The 13,325-nt window shown below is 43.7% G+C and overlaps 1 protein-coding gene across 7 annotated transcripts in view; it reads right to left on the bottom strand.

The window, feature by feature from the left end:
- Window positions 1–13,325, bottom strand: part of BACH2 (BTB domain and CNC homolog 2) — a 193,388-nt gene that overhangs the window by 143,325 nt on the left and 36,738 nt on the right. For 6 of the 7 annotated variants that reach the window (XM_071741325.1, XM_071741326.1, XM_071741320.1 and 3 more), the window contains one exon: window positions 7,447–7,530. The gene's annotated coding sequence lies outside the window, so the exon portion shown is untranslated. Of the gene's footprint in view, window positions 1–3,865; window positions 5,561–7,446; window positions 7,531–13,325 lie in introns of all 7 variants that reach the window. The other variant, XM_071741323.1, reaches the window with a different exon arrangement.

Here is a 13,325-nt window from a genome sequence, read left to right as displayed (position 1 = left end):
ATCTTAGCACTTAGAACTCGATCAACCGAGAAAAACACATTAGCACAATTCCACTCACTCACAGATAAACACCTCTGAAAAATGAGGACATCGCTTTTTCTTAAACAAATCTGACAAGATTTTAACTAAAAATATTTGTGTAAGACATAGTTTGGTACGGACATGGGAAAACAACTGGGATGAGTAACCAGAGTGTCTAATCTCAGCTATTTAGCCACCAAAATGCCTCAAGAGCTGTGATACATCCACTTAAAGACAAACACAGCCCACAAATATCTATTAAACAGGAAGGAATTTATGAAGGAGCAACAGTATGTTCTCATTAAGTGCACAAAAGCTGCAAGGAGGTAAAAAAGATCTTTTTAAAGCATGTGATCAGAAGAGACTTTTGCTGACACCAGTTTAATTTCTAACAGAATCAAGGCAAAAAACCCAAAAGGATCCCATTAGCAGTTAGTAACACTAGAGGAACTATCAGCTAAAAGCTGATAGAGTGAACAGAACCTTAAAAAAACTTGGAATTTTTAACACGAACTTGAAAAACCTGCTACTGCAGGGGCAGTGTCAGAGGGTGCTTGTGCATCCTCATGAGAATCTCTGACAACTCTCAAGAATTCCTGAGGATGCTCAAAGGGAATTAAAGAAGCCAAATTTATACACACTGTGGGGTTTGGATTAATGCCTCACCAAACCAAGAGGCAAAGTTTAATGTCCAAAATGACTTCTGCCTCTGCAGTGATGGAAGAGAAGGAGATTTAAGCTTATTTGGTCTATGGCTGATGGAGACTTTCTAGCAGAAATGGAAGTCAGTCGATGAGCAGGTGATAAGAGGCTCCAAGATTCTGCCTTACTTTGAGAGGAGTGGAGTGGCTGGGTGCTTTTCAGAGCAGATTCTCCAAACAAGCTTTTAAGAGAAGCTGCTATCCAGAAGACTTGACAGGAGGAAAAAGGAAACGGGGAAATCACAGTTAATGGGATTTGGCCACAACCAGAAAACAGCTACGTTTCCAAATACATTACAAGCAGTTCTGTGCATCACCACTGCACCAGTTCATTGCTGAAAAATGAGAAAAATTTACATAAAACCTTAAAAGGCTCCATGGAAATTCAGATTGATATGTTATAAGAATAAATCTCACTTCTTATCTGGGATGCCCTGTAGATGCCTACATCAAGAAGAGGAAATTGCCACCACTGCACCATAACTCCTATGATTTTCTTTAAGAAGGAAGCTGTCAGACCAGACACTTACTTATTTTGAGGTTGTGATACAGGGATGTCACTGTCCTGCTCATCTTAGATGTAATTTCTCAGCCCACTGATCCTTCTGTGGAGAATTATAATGTTTGCCCAACTTTTCTGAAGGAGGGAATTGCTATTTGATCCTGTCAAGTGGGATAATTTGAACTCAGAAGTAGAGGGTTACCTCACTCCCAAAGTGTCTCTTGAGGAAGGTCATACAATTACAGCATGGAATAAGATCGTTGGAAGGGAACATGGTACTCTCAAGCCCAGAGGAAAGAAAGCAAACCCCTGGCTATGAGTTGCATCACTTAAGAAAGGGCAACCTCAGCAACCACAGCAACCTCAGCAGGAGGTTCTCAGTGCCTCCATCCCCAAGGCAGCAGAGGAAGGCACTGAGGACCTCCTGCTCATCTTCTGACCTAGGTGGAAAGTAAGGTGGTTGCTTAAGATGTCAATGAAAGAACAATTAGCATAGACAATGCTCTCTACCTGTGCAAACTGAAGCCAAGCACAGGACGAGACACAACACGTACGAATTCCAAACTCATCCTCAGATCCCAAAGGATACAGCGCCACATTACGTGCAAGGAGGGGAGATGTCAGCAGCAGAGAAATTTCTGGTCTAAGCATGAGCTAGAGGAAGAGGCAGTAAGAGCAAAAGAATGGAAGAGATAGCAGAGGTGAGATAAAAGTATTATGGGGCTGATAGCATCTTACAGACAACACAATTTTAGAAGAGGAGGAAGTTGAGCAGCCGTGAAAGAGGGGGAAGGAAGAGTAAGGCTGATTTTCCTGATAGTCAGGTCATGAGCAGTTCCCAAAACCTGTCCAGTCGGGCTGGATGTCTCATGTCAAGATGCAAAAAAAACTGAGGCATGCAATATCGCTGGAGAGAAAAAAGGAGATACTGGGGAGTGGTGCACTCTAAGGCTGAATTGAAAACACTAGAAGTCCTAAAAGTGCCATAAATATCTGAAGTTATTGAGCCTTCAACCAATATTGAACATGAATAGTTAACAGCAGAATTATGCAGAGCTGTCCACTAGAACAAAAATCTTAAAAACTTCAGCTCCTCCGAACCATCTTTTCTTTTGGAAATCCCACAGCCACTTCTGGGAGATTAGCTTTATAAAGTGAGAATTTAACTGGAATTACAGCTCTGGGTAACTATGGGGAATGTTGCTCACAGCAACAGAAAATGTAGGATAATTAGGTATTTTGGGGAAGAGGGGAAAGAAAGTTATAGTAACTATGCAAAAAGAATAACTAAAAATGCTGTCCTTCTCTGGGATCTTCTGAGGATCTCAGAGCAATCTACTGCCATTCCTCATTCAGAGCTGCCATGCTACAGCCACAGCTCATTGCACAATCTATGTCCCAAACCCAGCTGCACTTATGAACTATACACTTTTATCCCTCTGCTGATCCTCACCCCAGATACCAGCCCTAAGCTGAGGGGTAGCCACCCAATGTGGGTTTGTGCAGTGTGGGACCTCAGCAGGGACTTGAGGTGCTGCCAAGTGCTCATTCAATATAATTAACGAGGCAGCCTGATCAAGGGACAGAGAAGACAAAAGGTATCCACCAAGTGAGAACACTCTCAAGAGTGAGAAGCAAAGGCTCTCCCCACACCAAACGTGCCCAGTGGCACAGCACAGCGGGGCAAGGGGGCTGGGAAAGGCAGCTGTCTTTCACACAAAAGTGTAAAAAAAAGAAGCGGGAGGAGATAAAAAGGAAGACAAGATCAAGCACAAGGCTTCAGACAAACCCTCCCCAGAGAAAAGCACCTCAGTGGACATGGCTGTGGAGTCTGCAGAAGATGCTGCTCAGGGGAGGAAAGGGTCCAGTTAAAAAACAAACACACTTTTACAAGCTCCTGGGAGTTCCTTAACTACAGTCAATAATTCAGTGAAATGTTTTGCATTGGACTTGTTTGATTGCATGTTTTCCACCAGTTTCCAGTGCTCCTACTCTGATTTTTAATCATCATCAGGACAAAATACTACTGTTCAGATGTTGCCTTGCTAAGAAGTCTGGAGTAACTGGTAGTTATATTAACCGTATTTAAATACAGGCCATGCCTATTTAAAGGTTTGAATGCATCATGTTAGAACACTGCATAAATTACCCCAACCTAATTCTCCAAGATGCAGCGAGATCTAAAAAACTCAAAGTTTTATGCTCTCTCTCACCACCCACTTTAAAAAAAAAACCAAACAAAACCAACATGCTGGGGTGAGCCTAGGTTGCAAACGGTAACAAAAATCAACATTCAACTGAATAAACGCAATATACTCCCAGATGTAATGAAAATCATGCCTTAACCAGTTCAAAACCAAAACAAGAAGAGGTTCTCCCCCCCCCCCTTCTCCCCCCCATTTCCACTGTTAGCAATGCCCCCAGTGCATCCATCCCTGCCCGCTGGGAATCCCGCATCTCTCTCTCCCTCTCACCCCACCCCCTGAAAACATCCTGGGACGGGGCAAAGCCTGGGCTGCCCTCCCCAGTGCTGGGCTCCCCGTCCCCACCGCCCCGCTCCTGCTGGTGGCCAGACAAAGCAAACTCTGGTTGCATCACGGAGCAAACTCATTTTCCAGCAACCTCCCAGCCCGGAGTTTACCGCTACTGTAATCCGGTGCTGTCAACAACGCCGCCTTTGTTGTAAGTCCCTGCGCACCGCTTGCTTGTTGGTTGGTTTGTTGCTGTTGTTGTTTGGGTTGGTTTTTTTTTTTTCACTTTATTATTGTTGTTCTTATTTATTTTAAAGAGAATTTTTTGTTTTAAATGAGTAATCTGTTTTCAAGTGATTTCTCCTCTGCGCTGGCTCCACCCTGCACTGTAAACGAGACATTACCTTATACAAGAATGAATCTGCTGCATTCCTCTGTCTAGCTGCCTCACAGCACATTTCCTACGCTAGCAGCAGCCCCAGCAGCACACGCTCTCCCACCCCTTCCCCCCCACCTTTTTTTTCTTTACTTTTTTTTTTTTTTTTTTTTTTTTCCTTTTCACTGCCTCTCTGTGTTTTTGTGTAAATGATCTCACATGACTCAACAAATCCATCTGCCTGGAGCAGGCCAAGTTTGGAGCCTTCCCAGGAGGGAGGAGAAGAATTGCTTTGTGGAAAGGACCTGGAGCTTTGCCCTTTCTCTGGCTCAAATTACCCGCCTGTCAGGCCTGACGGATTTGGCTAAAAATAAAAGGAAGCGGGCCGTGAAAAGGAGATGAATGAGCTCAGCAGTTCCTTAGATAACATGGGCCTGGTGTTGCCCAAAGCTCCCAGAGCAGGAACTCTGGATGGCGGGGATGTGAGCACAGTGGCGCAGCCTAGATGAACTTGGCTGCCCGGGGAAACCAAAGAAATAAAAGAGGGGAAAAAGAAAAAAAAAAAAAAAAAAAGGCAAAATCAACCATATGCTGTTGGAAATAAATGGATTAAAGGCAAGCAGAATGGGAAAACTGCCTGCTGTAGGTTTTGAGCTTGTAAAAGGGGAGATTTACGGCATTTCCAGTGGAAAGGGGGCGTGAGGAGGTGTGGCAGAGGGGCACACGTGATGTCAGCCTCCTGCCCTGCCCAGGGAGCCTCAGCATCCTCCCTGCAAATGCCTGCCCAGCGCCCGCAGCGGGTATTAAGCACTTAGTTTGGCAATGTAATGACACACTGCAACAATCTGTAATGCGAGGCAGTCAGCAAAGCCCTGGCTCGCAAAGCTCTTTCTCCTAACCATTAACCATATGTTTGGCTCTGCTGCCGCCTGAGCGAGCGGGTGTTCCAGCACACCATCTGGTTTCTATCCACACAAGCAACTGCAAAGCAGAGAGTATTTCCCCCCACCCGGAGCAGCGTCTTCCTCCCCAGACTCCCCTCCCCACTCAGCCTCCCAACTCCTCTGCTCACCACTTTCCTCCTTCACCCCATTTTAAGCAACATCCTTGCCTCCCCATCATGATGTTCAAAGAGCCGGAGACCGCGGCCTCCCCACCGAGGATGTAGCAGAAGAGTGGGGACGCTGAGGTGTGCTCCCCAAAAGCTCACACCCTACACACACAGGGGGAATTCATCCCTCAGCACCAATGCTTGGGGTACCATGACACAAAATAGGCCTGATCTTGACTGGTCCAGGAGCCACTGCAGTGCCCATCGCATCTCACTCACACACAGGTGCACAGGGAGTGTTGAGTCTGGATTTTATCAGCTCCATCAAGATGCTGCAGAAGGACCTTAAGAATGAAGGGCAATTAACAATATCATCTCCTGCCCCCAACCAGGGCTTTCTAGGCACGTCAGGGTGTTGTTTACCCCACTCCCATGAAACTAAGAAGATTCCAGAGAAAACAACATAAAAAAAAAAGAGAGAGAGAGAGAGAGAAAAAGAGAGTAATGGAATGAGAGAGAGATGAAGAAAAAGGAATGAAAATATTTACTTTTCCTGAGATAACTAAACAAGCTCTTTCTGAAACTATAAAAAAAGCTATCAGGTGTTATATTTCAGAAGACCTGGCACCATATGTTTGCTTTATGATTTTATGAATTCTAACTACTATTTATATTTTTAAAGCCCTTCCAGCCTTCTGTTTATTTCTGAAGTCACCTGTGGGAGATCAGCAGTAATTTTCCTCTCAGGTTGGCCAATTTAAGATTAATTATGACCTAATCCAAGTATTCAGGAAGGCAGGCAACAGGATATTTAGCGAATCCCACACTTGCTCCTTTAAAATAAGTTTATATTCTGCAATGAGTCACACACATACAGTGTTTATCCAAGTTACCAGTGCTACAAGAAAAAAAAGTCCATTACATTTGCAAATGCATACAAATCACAGCTGTAAGCACCCAACTGCTTACACTGGGACTCATTTCTATGACTCGATATTGATTTTTTCATAATGTGTCATTATACCAATGTTGATACAGCAACTATCTTCCTAGAGCATGCAATTTAATAGAAAAAAGAATCTGGCTCTAGGAAATATCAAATCCATACCCATTCACACACTGCTTACATGTCCTTCTTGCCATGAGCATAGCAATGCAAAGCCACAACTGTGCCTTTCCCACCTAGCACCTAACAAAGAAAACACAAAGGACTTGCCAGTTAAAAACACTTCAGTCCAAGGCAACCAGCTCTGCTGATCTACTTCCTGAGAAAATACTGCAGAACCTCTCAAATTGGAGATGGAAGCCAAGAGGCTACACTGAAAAAGATGTGTTTTTCAAATCTCTTCATATGTGTGGGAAATCAGTGCACGAAAAAGAGCACTGTAGGCCCTTATCCTGGAATCAAATACACATGGGGAAAACCCATATGCTTGTGAAAAGCCTGATGACTTCACTGGGATTGCCTAAGAAGTCTGAGGGTAGGAGCTGGCCCCAGTTATGAATGTGGAGTGCAATTAGCATTGTAATCCCTCCCCTTCATCTTCCACTCCCCCTCAGTGAAGGAAATAATTAAAATTATTAAAACCATGGGATACACTTTAGCTAGTAACTTACACTTCCTGCAAAATAGGATCTAAGTATGCTGAAGCCCATTATTTCAAGATGAGGCTGTTGCAAACATACGAGTATCGTGCTAAAACACTACACTTTAGGTTTCCTACAGTCATAGAACAAGAAATTGTGTTCATCAGTGCACAGAAAACAACCAGAGGCAGCCCTCTAAAGCAGTCAAGGTCTAAATTTGGGTCTTTTATCAGATAAAGATTTCCGAGATAGAAATCTTCTAAAAGAGGGAATTCAAAGGAAACATTCATAGATTCAGAATTGCACAGTCTGAAGGGACAGCTAATCATTTGACCTTCTTCCAGAAAACAGACATGGAGCTTCTCCACCTATATCAATGCAGCTATAAGAAGCTGAATTAGAGAATCTCTTAGGGTAAAAAAAAAAAAAAAAAAAAAAAAAAAGAAAACACAAAAAAACAAAAGCAAAAAAAAAAAAGAGAACAGCCTCAAATGGAAAAGCCTAACATAAGGAAGGAAGCTCAGGCAGCACCAGCAATGTTGTCCTATTCAGCAGTCACCCATGCTGAGGGAACACTCACACCCTCTCGCCTGGTCTGAATTAATTCAGCAGAAAGCCACTGGGTCTTGTTATACCTTGTCACCTTCCTCTACTCCTCAGTCCCTGACAAAGGGCCACTGTCAGCTTGAAACCCAGCCAGTCTTTAAAGCATTATAGAAGCAGTGTCACATTATTACCTGAATCCTCCGAGTCCTCCTGCCAACAATGTTTTCGCAATCACATTTTTCTGTTTTTAAAAACTTCTCTCTTGCCTCATCGCTCTGTGTGAAAAACAACACAAAAGAGAAAAAATTTTAACAGCATGTGATTATCTATTATATGCATTACAGCAGCTGGCTTTCCCAGCAGATATTTAGGTCTTCATTTTTTTCTGCCATGTGTCATAAAGATACTAAACAAGAAAAAGTCCTTTCCCCAGAATTGTTCAATTACCAAGCAGAAGCAGCAGAAAACAGTTTGAAGGGGCAGAGGAGGTACCACAGCCCATTCCTCGCAGAACTGCACAGGAGAGGCCTCTCTCCTACACCCAAACCCTCTGCCCTCTCTTTGTGACATCCTGCCTGACAACATCAGGATCAATGCCAAACAGATAATCAGTGCCACCAAAGGTAGAAATCTCAGGGAAGAGAGAGTTGCTTAAGTTGCTTTCAGTTTCAACATTAAATATATGCCACTAAGAACTGCAGCAGCAATGTAAAAATAACACTTACAAAATAACATTGACAGTAAATTACTTAATTGGACAGTTTCCCTGAACTTTGCACCTACAACATTATTAAGTATTGACTCCACTTGAAATTCTCGAAAGGGTCTTTTAGTGTCTGTGTTTACTCCTCACTTCAAGTATTAGTGGCTTCAAGCTTCAGAGTCAAACTCTCTCACCAATACACCAATGAACCAAAAAAATTACACTTCAGAGAAGAAATTTCCACACTTAAATAAAGAAGAAAAAACCCATATGGTAGAAACCCGACAGAAGATACAACCTTAAAAAACCCCACCAGCCTCTCTGAACAGCCAGAAGACACATGAGAAGCAAAGAAAAAAATCCAACTAGATTTTCAGTGCTGGAAATTAGATTAACATCAGTATTTTGTTGCCCTCTCCAAAACCAAACAAACCAAAGCCATTCACTTAAGCAAATGCATCTCAACCATCTGCATGTTATCCCATGTCTACCTCCACAAGGGCACATGAAACAAAGACAGACATGAAGCATGGGGCAGAGGATATGGCTGCAATACCCCTCCTGCCATTTTGAGGGCTTGGGCATTTAGCATACCCTGGTCATCATTGATGTGGATATCTGCTGGGAAAGTTTTGTTGCAAAGTTTTGGCCACAGTGTTCTCATTGAGCCATTCCCAAAAAAGTGTCTGGAAAGACTCAATAAATTCTGACAACCTCTAGAACACAGACTGCAAACGCTGGAATTGCCAGGCACCACATGAAGTAAAGAGCATGGTCTAGTCCAGGGCTTAGGAGGACAGAGGTGTGCTTTATCTCTGGCATCTGCTTCTGGGCAGGGTCACCACCAAAACAAGGATAAGGATCAACCCTCTCTCCTGGTTCCTCCCTCCCTCAAGTCATCTACACAACACAGAGCAGCCACATGCTGGGCCAGGGCATGGCAGGGAAAAATATATCAAATAAATTTCACTTAAAGGGGAAGGAAAACTGCAAGTAGGATAGGGAGAGTTTGGAGACTGACAAGCTGGTTAGGTGTGGAGGGTTGTAGCAGGCTGTGCGATAGCTGTTGAAGCCCCTACAACACCAGTGGATGCCCTTTACCATTTGTTTAATTCCTTTCTTTTTTCTTTGGAGCACCGAAGCTACGTTGCAAGAGAGAACGCTGGTGACTCGAAGCACCGAAAAGGAAGTGCTGCAGACAAGAGCTGCCCATAGTGGCTCCCTTTACCCTCTCCCTCCAGAGTAGAGCCCCTGCCACTCAGCACACGAGACATACCTGAGCCATGCATAGGGAATATGGGATAAATATCCATCAGGACAAAGCTGCCAGTCATCAGCAGAGAGGACGGCAGCCACCCCGCTGCTCCTGTCCACCCCTCTCAGGGCTCAGGCAGATGAGCCCTGCCTGGAAGAGCTGCCACGCTGTTCAGATGGAGTGCCTTTTCAGTCATTTAAACCCAGAGTGTCCCAAGTGGCCATTAATGGCTAGTTCCTAACCAGCCTGAAACCCTGGCTTCTCTCAAGCAAAACTAATGAACACCCGCAGCAAAAGGGAACCGTATTTCCAGTATATGAAATATTCCGTAGTAGGGAGATATCGCAGCAGCAAGGCTCTGAGATTCTCAAGATCCTTTGTCCTCTTATTGTAACTCTCTTCCTGTAAAGTGGCGAGGCTTCCCAAATAATTTGTCAAACCCTCCAGCCTGACACTGATAAACAGGCAAAGTTCGAGAGGAAATGACAAACGTCTTCAGTAGTTTTTGTATAGTGTGTCATAAATAAAAGCCTGGGGCCAAACATGGAACAGCAGGGAAAAACCAAGATGCTGAATAGGGCAATTGCCCAGGGCTTCCAGCTACAGCTGTACGCTTGGCATTAGGCAGGGAACTTGCAGGAAGAGCAGAGAGCCATCACATAATCCAAAACTGTCCTTGCAATCACAAGATTTAAAATTAGGGCTCCAGAAATCCTTTTTATATCTCAGTGAGTTGCATTCTGACCTTAGTTATGCTATTATAACATACTTGTTTGTGAAAATAAAATTAACAGCAAATAGCTGAATCTGTCTGCCCTAGATATTATCCTGCCTTAGACATTCATGGTTTATAACACAGTCTACAGTCAACCAAATGCACAACACAGTAAGACAGACCTTTAAGGTAAATAATTCAGGGTTTGAATTCTACAAGGTAAATAATTTAGGGCTCTAATGAACTCACTGACTGTAAGTAGGGAGTTCTACTGCTAGAAACCCTCTGAACTGCCCTACATCCAATCCTCAGGAGTGCAGGGCAGAAAATGGTCAGCAAAAGTATGCCTCCACTATTTCTGGCTACAGCAATTAGGACTCTGTATAACACAAAATGAGTCTCAGATAGCAAAAGGCAGTTTCAGAGACTGGTTCCCGTGCTCTATACTGTACCCATGAGCTGCTGAAAAAGATGTAAGAATTCAGAAACATCACTTGCATAAGAAGTGAGGTGGTCTGTGAAGCAAGGTACCATTCTGTGCCCCATGGAGGCATCAGAAAAACCCTTCAAGAATAGCCAACAGAGCAGTTTGGTCCAGAAGTGCTAAAGCCACAGGTGACTATGGGTGAGGCTGTAAGCTCCCTGTTAAATCAGATGGACTGTAGATGAAAAGGAACCAGACAAACCCCCAGCTCCTCCTTGGTTCACTATCTCTCTTCCCTGTTCTCTTACAAAATTAACTACGGTCAAGTGCTTTTATCAACACCTGGGAATTCCTGTGCATCTATAAAAAGGCATCTCTGCCAGACATAATCCATCAGCAAACCATGGTATCAGTCCTCATCAATTCTTAAATTATCAGCAAGTCGCAGCCTTCCCAGTCTGCATCCTCTAGTTTCAAGGAATCATTCACAAGCAGCAACTATTCCTCATCAAGCAAGGAAGCTGTTTGCAAATGGAGTGGATTGCCAGTTATACAACATTGCTGCTGCTAAAAAAACGCTGAGGGTTTTTATGCTGTCTCACACATCCGCTTAGTAGTATGTAAAAACATCCAGGAGTTGCTTCATACCCTCTTACGAGACCTGCATGAAACCAGGCTGTGGAAGAAAACCCCACCTTGTGCCACCAGAAATGGGCACATCAACAGCAATAGGCTGCAAGGCTGCTGATGAGCCTGTATGGGAAACACTGTATGGGAACATGCCCATGGACGAGCAGGTGGAAGCACAAGTGCCACTCTTGCTCCATGCCCAGCAGAGAGGAGATCTCATGGCCAGCAGAGATCTGGGTTGCCATCAGGAGGCTGGAGTTATCCCAACACCATCTTCTAGGTGACTACCCCAAGAGGGAAAACAAATCTGTGGTGAGGCTACATCTGACGAGATCCTGAGTGTAAAACAAAACCAGCTGCTGGTGTTTTCTTTGCTCCCTGATGATACCATCCCATTGAAATAAAATTCCATATTGTATCATGTATGCAAATGACATTGCAGAGGGAGTTTGTTGTCAGTGTAAGGTTCATACCACAGTGTCTCAAGAGCTAGCAAATGCATCTTGATTGCCAAAGACTGCCTACCAAACATGAGGATAAAAAGTAGTTGTTTGCCTATTCTCTACTTCAAAAGTGAAAACGCAAACATGGGAAAGGAGAAAGCAAGACATAGAGTGAAGAATCAATTTTAAACCTACGATGCTTATCAAAAATAAATGCACTGAGTCTCCACGCTATCAAGTAGCTGATACCTATCCAGGCACAGGACTGAAAACCAAACAACCTTTCCAATCTCTGCTAACCAAAGCTTTTGCAATCTTCCGGAATGCCATTTCCTTGTTTACATCTCATGGTACTGGAGTTCAACTCTTAGAGAAATATGAATGGTGAACCTAGAAAGTGAAATGTGATATTATTTACAGCATGAGAGAGCACGCTGTTTGCAAGAATTCGTAGCTGCACACATCTCAATCCTGTTACTGAGTCCAACACCCACTCCTGAAATCCTGTACCAACCAGATTAACCAATGTGCACATGCTTGTGTTCTTGCAGAAACAATAGTCTCTTTCAGTCTGTACAATCTTCTGAAGACCCAGGCGAAAACGTCATGGGAAAAGTTAGGAAATATCTGCAGAAAACAGTTTGCAAGATTAAAGGCAGACGAGCCTTTCAGCTTGTACGAAGTACATAACATGGAGCATGGAGGAGAAATGCACAGCTTTGTTACCTAGCCCCTCTTCCAAAGGGCCTTTTTTTTTTTTTTTTTTTTTTTTTTTTTTAACCCAGAATGGAAAAGTGAATTGAAACAACTTTAGAAAATAAAACACTCTGGCAGTGGAACAGTTCACTTATAAACAGAGTGCTGCAGGCAAAATCCAGCTTGGGGAGCTGCTCGGCAGATCTGGGAGCTGATACCCACTCCTTCAACACACAGGGATCTCCTGATGACATCCAAGATCTCAACGCTGATGGCAGGGATCTCCTCCTGACTGCAGGGATCTTGGCAGCCAGGATGAGTCCTCCTGCTCCCACTGCACAACACTCCTCCCCAACAATGCTTTGCTGCTGTGGAAAGCACAGCACTATTTTTTAATTAATCCAGCACAAGGTTTGAGCTGCCTCAGGGTTAAACTAAATATTTTCTGTCTTTAATCAGCATGGCAGAAGTGCCTATAGAGAAAAACACTCTGCCGTAAGGCTAGGGAATTGAGGACAGAAAAGAAGCTGTAACAGAGCCACCCTTGACCTCTCAAAATTCTGACTCCAGGGGACTCAAATATAAGGAACCCATTTTTTCATCAGCAGGGAAGGGTGACAGGAACATTGACTCTCAATAACATTATGGCTTGGGAATATCACATAAAAGTCCTTACGGAGTTGTACCATCGACCTTCTATTTCAAACCCTAGGTCTCCAGAAAAAGCTGTCACAAAAAAATTCTCTCTGCTACATGGACAGCACCAAGCACTTAGAAAGACTGAAAATAAATACAGTTCTACAAATCCTTGTTTCTCCTCTTGCAAGGGGCTATAATATTACTCCTGCAGGGACCAAACACTCCCATATCTAAGCAGATTCTCTCTGCGCACAGTCATGCTGCTTATTATGTTCTACTTGTCTGGTATGCACCTTCCTACAGGATTGCTTATGTTAAGGGAAATACCAGGATTTGCTCTGCAAAAAATAATGACTCCTGTTCTCCACAAATGCCACAAAGGTTAATAGCAGCAGTCGTGGCTTCAACTCTGCCTTTGTCTTGTGCCAAGCAGACCATATAACCACTGGCATCTTACCTCTCATGTGTGCTTCCCCTCAACTCACACTCACTCTCTGCAGGATTTACTAAGCAGTTCATCTAAACCCAGCAGTAAATATATTTCAAACTGTAGGAGTGAGACAAA

Source organism: Heliangelus exortis, chromosome 3, assembly GCF_036169615.1.
Source record: "Heliangelus exortis chromosome 3, bHelExo1.hap1, whole genome shotgun sequence".
Lineage (NCBI taxonomy): Eukaryota > Metazoa > Chordata > Aves > Apodiformes > Trochilidae > Heliangelus > Heliangelus exortis.
The sequence above is the reverse complement of the archived record's forward strand: the minus strand, read 5'-3'. Positions and strand labels throughout refer to the sequence as shown.